The following is a 6,000-nucleotide window of genomic DNA, read 5'->3' on the forward strand; positions in this document are numbered from 1 at the left end:
CCTAGGTTAGTGATCAGCCGGTCACCGGGGACGGCTGAATCTAGGACTAGGAGTGCCGCCTGCCCTTTTCTGGACCCATCTTTGCCCTTTATACAAAGTCCGACTGTATCTGTGTCTATGCAGAACATGATGGCCAGAACAAAAAAGACTGCCAGGATCTCAAACTCAGACGGCTCCTCCCACAGGGTGCCGATTAGTGAAACATCTGACCAGGCGCCAGATGTGGAAGTGAAACAAAGCGGCTTGAAAGCCGGCAGTTCTGAGGGAGGAGTCAAAGTGACCCCTTCCCATCTTACAGTTGACAATTCTACATTCTCTCATGCTCCTTTTAAAGGAGAGGAGGCGGGCCCCTCCGGGAGAGGGGAGGAGTCGTCCTCTTCGGACTCGTCAGAGGACGATTCCGAGTCTAGCTCTTCTAGCCATGCTTCTCTGGACACAGAAGAGAAAAACAGTCGCCTGCAAGAGGCGAGGCTTTCTCACGCAGTTGAGAAGGGGAACGATTGGGCGGAGCCATCCGCCTCTCACAGAGAGCAAAATACCCCCTACTACTGCACGGTACCTCGGGGCCGGATCACAACCATGCAAGAGAAAGTGGAGAGCTTTATCGCAAACCACACAATGGGCCCCGGCTTTTTAGTGTTTGTGCCGGATCCAGAAGACACAGTCGTCTGGCCGGCTGGTACCAGTTATGATAGCGCCTGCTTTGGCTGCTACGAGGCGGCCATCAAGGCTGGGCTGCGCTTCCCACTACATCCGGTTGTTCAGCGGATCTTGGATGGGTATGAGTTGGGGTTATGGCAGTTAGCCCCGAACTCCTGGGTCAACGTACTCGGCTATGTGGCCGGGTGCGAACTGCACGGGGTGGAGCCGAGCTTCGAGGCTTTCGCCCACATGAACTACCTCAGCCGGACCCCTAAGGCAGGCGGTACCGGCTGGTATCAATTGACGAGCCACAGGGGCTACCTCATGACGAGAGGTAAAGCAAACAAATGGAAGGACTGGCGGAGCACCTTCCTCATCATTGAGATTTCAGACACAGAGCTGAACAAGCGCTTCAATAGGTGGAACAGGAATCCGCCCCTTCTTGCAGGCGGCCGCAGCATGCCGCCTGTTCCCCTCAAGGCTAAGAAAGAGATCCTAGATAAAGGACTCTTCAAAGTAGAGTCGAATGTGAACTCTACTTCAGGGATACGAGAGCAAGTACCCCTGCACTGCGTCCCGAGCTTCAAATGGCTCTACGACGAGTACTTTTTGGCTGCCTGTGGCCTCAGCAGTCGGTGCTCAAGAGGTAGCCGGCCTGTTGAATACTCTGCTGTTTCGTGCATTTCTTGTTATAATTTTATTAACTTTGCTATTTGTTTTTACAGCGGACGCCATGAGCAAAATTACCGCCTCCAAGACTGCAGCGGCCATGTTGCGGGCCTCCATCATGCAACAGTCTTCAACCGACTCCCCCAACAAGGGGGCACCCTTGGTGGGCTTTGAACCTTTCACCCTCTTTTTGGAGTTGTGTTTATGCATATACTAACTTTTCTTCTTTTTTAGACGGGCGCTCCAAGAGCTTCTTCTTCCCAACAGCCGAACCCCAAGGCCCGGAGGACGACTGTTGCGAGCTCTCCTGGTTCTGCCAGGAAACATGCGACGACTGAGAAACAGCCGGCCACTTCTTCTAAAACTTCAGCTGGGCCACCTAGAAGTATGAAATTGTCCTTGTAAATTTTAGACTTGCTCCCTTCTCTACTAGGTCTAATCCGTTTGTTTATGCTTGATGCAGCCGGCCCTCAGGAGCCTAACTTGGTCGAGGTGGCCAAGTCTATGATCAAGGTCGTTCCTCCAGCTGAAAGGGAGGCGGTCAGGGGTGTCGGCACCCTTGACCTAGACGGAATTGCAGGGGTCCTTGCCGAGATATACTTAGCATATTTCTGAGTATTTGAATTCCAGGACGCCTGTTTTCTTTTTTGTTTGGAAACTGACGCCTGTTCCCCTTTTTACTTAGGCCCTGCTCCGAGTGAACGGCCTTCGCAAGCCGCTTGACTGGAAGAACAAAGAGGTAAAGGCTGCAAAAGCTATGGCCGCCTCTGACTGTGATAAGGCAATGTTCCAAATTGCCCAAAATGAAGTTTTGACCATTGATATTCTTTATTATCAGGCGCAGGCTACCGCCGCTATCCGGGCTCAGTTAGACGCGGCCCAGAAGAGGAATAGCGAGCTGGAGGCGACCATCAACAACCTCAAGGCCGAGCTGAGACCTCTTCGCCAAAAGATGTCCTCATACGAAACCTTGGAGAAATCCTTGGCGAGCGTAAAGGTACGCCTGGTGACCCAGGAGAAGAGTCTTACTCAGGAGCTCTCGGAAAAGGCCGAGCAAGAAAAGAAAGAGCTAGTCCGGGAGATGATGGAAGACTCTGCTCAAATCTAGCGCATGACTTGGGGCCGCCTCTTCCCCAATGCCGACTTTGCCTCATGGGAAAAAATGTACCGCCAGTGTTCTGATAGATATAATCAAGAGATCCTGGCGGCTGCTGAGGAAGAGGCGTTGGAGGAGGCGTTGGAGGAGGAGCAGCCGGTAGTGGCGCTTGTGCCGCTTGGGGGTAATGCATCAAAGAAGGATGCAGCTGAAGCCGAGTCCAGCAAGAAGAGTGCTGACCAGGCGGCAGCTGCTGATATTGAAGATCTGCCCCCTTCTTAAGCTTTATGTCTTCTTTCCACGGCCTGCGTGCCGTTTGTTTGTATTTACCCGGCCAGGGGGCCGGGGCTCTGAATATTTTGCCGGTCTTTAATGACCGGCTTCTTTTTAATGAATTTTTTGTTTTGCTTCAAATTTGTTTTAGTATTGAATATTCTGATATCCAATTGTACACTATACCGACTGTTTTACATGGCCGATAGTTGCAGACAGGTACGGATAGTTAGTCACGCCGCCTATGCCCCTGGACGACTGGTTGTCTGTTTCCAGGCTAGACGATCAGTCGGCCATTTATCCAACCGGTATTCGAACCATTTTAAAGACTGGATCTCCCTTAGGCAGGCGGTCCTGTCATTTGTAAAATTAACCAAGTAGGAAAGTGGTTTGACCAAGTAAACATGATTGTTACCTAGTCGCCAAGTAACTGAGTAGTAGAGGTATCAAGCGGTTGGTACCGGTTGTTCCCCTTTATTCGCCAATGTTTGTTGGCTTTTAACTCAGGTTGTTAACCTAGCAGGAGTAGTGGTTGAAAGCCCCTGTTTGCTAAAAACAGGTGGACGACTCATACCTTTTAGGCTCCATACTAAGTTTAAGAGAGTGACTATGAGTTAACTTTGGTGTTACTCAGTCGCTGTCACTCCTGCTTGAGTAGTAAAGGTACCAGGCGGCGGAGGCCGGCTGATCCTTTAGATTTGCCAATGTTTGTTGGCTATTAACTCAAGAGGTACCCCCTGCATTTATCCCAAGTAATACAGGCGGTCATCTGACTCAGATGTTAACTGCTACCACTGGTTTGGTTAGTGATAGAGCTATCCTTGTCTCAAAAACGACTACGTGGTTGCCCTTGGGGACAGTCGTATAGGTGCCGTGTAATTAGTTCATAGAGCAATGTTACACCCAAAAGGGAGCTGCTCTCTGCGACGAATTTCATCCGGAGGGATGCCGCCGGACGCCTGCTATGATGTTGGGACAGGTCGTATTAGTTTTGAAGATTGGATCAGTTGGCTTGGCGTCTGGTCTGATCATTCGGCTTGTGGCCTTGGTTAGTTCTTGGTGAACGTAGGTGCTAAGTGAAAGGAGGGTAGCCGCCTGTTTAGGCACAGGGTCGGCCAGGCCCTGATCATTTTTAATTAAGTATAAGGGGGGTGGCTGTATGTTTGGAACCAGTCGGCCCTCTTCTATGGAGAGTAGCCGACTATATGTCCAGACGGCATGCCCCTATGGAGTAAAATATTCAATGGAGAGTGGCCGACTGTAAAGGTACAGGCGGCATGCCCCTCTGAAGATAGAGTAAATACTCAATGGAGAGTAGCCGACTGTAAAGGTACAGACGGCATGCCCCTCTGAAGATAGAGTAAAATACTCAATGGAGAGTAGCCGACTGTAAAGGTACAGACGACATGCCCCTCTGAAGATAGAGTAAAATACTCAATGGAGAGTAGCCGACTGTAAATGTATAGGCGTCCTGCCCCTCTTAAGTAAGAATAAAAATTAAACATGGAGAGTAGCCGACTGTTTGTTAGTAGGCGTGCCCCTCTTAGTACAAAATTGAATATTAAGTATCCAAACTTTTATTAAGTAGCCCTTGACTATTTACATCATTCAAAAGAAATATTTCTTAAGATTATCTACATTCCAAGTTCGAGGCAACGGTTGTCCGTCTGGTGTTCCCAGACGGTAGGTACCGTCCCTGACCTCTTCACAGACTCGGTAGGGTCCTTCCCAGTTGGGAGTTAGTTTGCCAGACTCATTAGCCCTACCAACTGCTTCCATTTTTCTAAGTACAAAGTCCCCCACTTTGAGTGGACGCCTGTGTACTTTTTTGTTGTATGATCTAGTCATTCTCAGGCGGTAAATTTCATGGCGCAAGACAACATTGCCCCTCCTTTCAGGAAGTGAGTCTAATGCCAGGCGCATGGCTTCCCAGTTTGCCTCTTCGTCATATAGCATTACTCAAAGAGTCGGCTCGTAGTGTTCTATTGGAAGAACAGCTTCCGCACCATAAGTTAGGAGGAATGGAGTTTCTCCAGTCGCCCCTTTTTCAGTCGTCCGAATGGCCCAGAGAACATGTGGTAATTCATCCGCCCATAGGCCGCCTGCTCGTTCAATCTTTTTCTTGAGACCGTCTGAGATGATTTTATTAAAGGCTTTTACCTGGCCGTTTGCTTGTGGACGGCCGACAGATGCAAAGTAGTGTGCAATTCCTTGGTCACCCAACCAGCTTTTGAGAACAGGCGTCTCAAATTGGGGACCATTATCAAAAACCATAGACATGGGAACCCCGAACCGAGTGATGACATTTTTCCAAATGAATGAAATTACATCCTTCGTCTTGATTCCCTTTACAGCCTCCGCCTCTACCCATTTAGTGAAGTAGTCGACGGCAACAAGTATGTACCTCCTTCCGCCTGTAGCAGGCGTATATGGACCCAGAATATCCATGCCCCACTTAGCAAACGGTAGTGGGCTATGAATGGTAGTGAGGTCAGTAGCCGGACGGTGAATTAGTTTGCCAAACCTTTGGCACTTGTCACATTTTTTCACCATCACCATCGCATCTGCTTCTAAAGTAGGCCAAAAGTAGCCTTGCCGCCTTGCCCGTTGAGCAAGCGTCCTACCGCCTATATGGGAAGCACAGTAACCAGAGTGAAGATCGTCCAGTATCTCTCGCCCCTTTTCTGGAGTAACACACTTTAAGAAGGGTTGAAGGTACCCCCTTTTGTGAAGTTCTCCCTTTATTATTTCAAAACTGGTTGCTCGTTTTTTTCAGTGCTGCCACCTGTTGATGATCATCCGGCAGGGTACCATTTGTCAGATATGCCCTGATTGGATCCATCCAGGTTGAGCTTCTGTCTAAGATTCCAATAGGTTCTTCCTCAATGCTTCTCCTCTCCATTACTTCCCAAAAAACAGTTCGAGGAGTATCACAGGAGGCGGATGATGCTAATTTTGAAAGTGCATCCGCCTGGTTGTTTTCTGATCTCGGCACTTGGGTCAGATGAAAATTCTCAAGGGAGCCGACTGCTTGTCGGACCGCCTGTAAATACTTGATCATGGCCGGATGAGTTGCTTCGTATTCGCCATTGTACTGAATCACTATCAATTGTGAATCGGAACAGGCGTCTATTTTTCTTGCCCCTGCCGCCTTGCACATGCGGATTCCGGCTAGTAAAGCTTCATATTCTGCCTCATTGTTTGAGGCCTGAAAACTGAAGCGTAGAGCATACTCGTACCTATCGCCCTCTGGCGACTGACATATGACGCCTGCTCCACAACCATTTGAAGTAGAGCTTCCGTCCACATATACCTTCCAG

The sequence above is a fragment of the Chenopodium quinoa genome, unplaced genomic scaffold (genome assembly GCF_001683475.1).
Source record: "Chenopodium quinoa cultivar QQ74 unplaced genomic scaffold, ASM168347v1, whole genome shotgun sequence".
Classification (NCBI taxonomy): domain Eukaryota; kingdom Viridiplantae; phylum Streptophyta; class Magnoliopsida; order Caryophyllales; family Amaranthaceae; genus Chenopodium; species Chenopodium quinoa.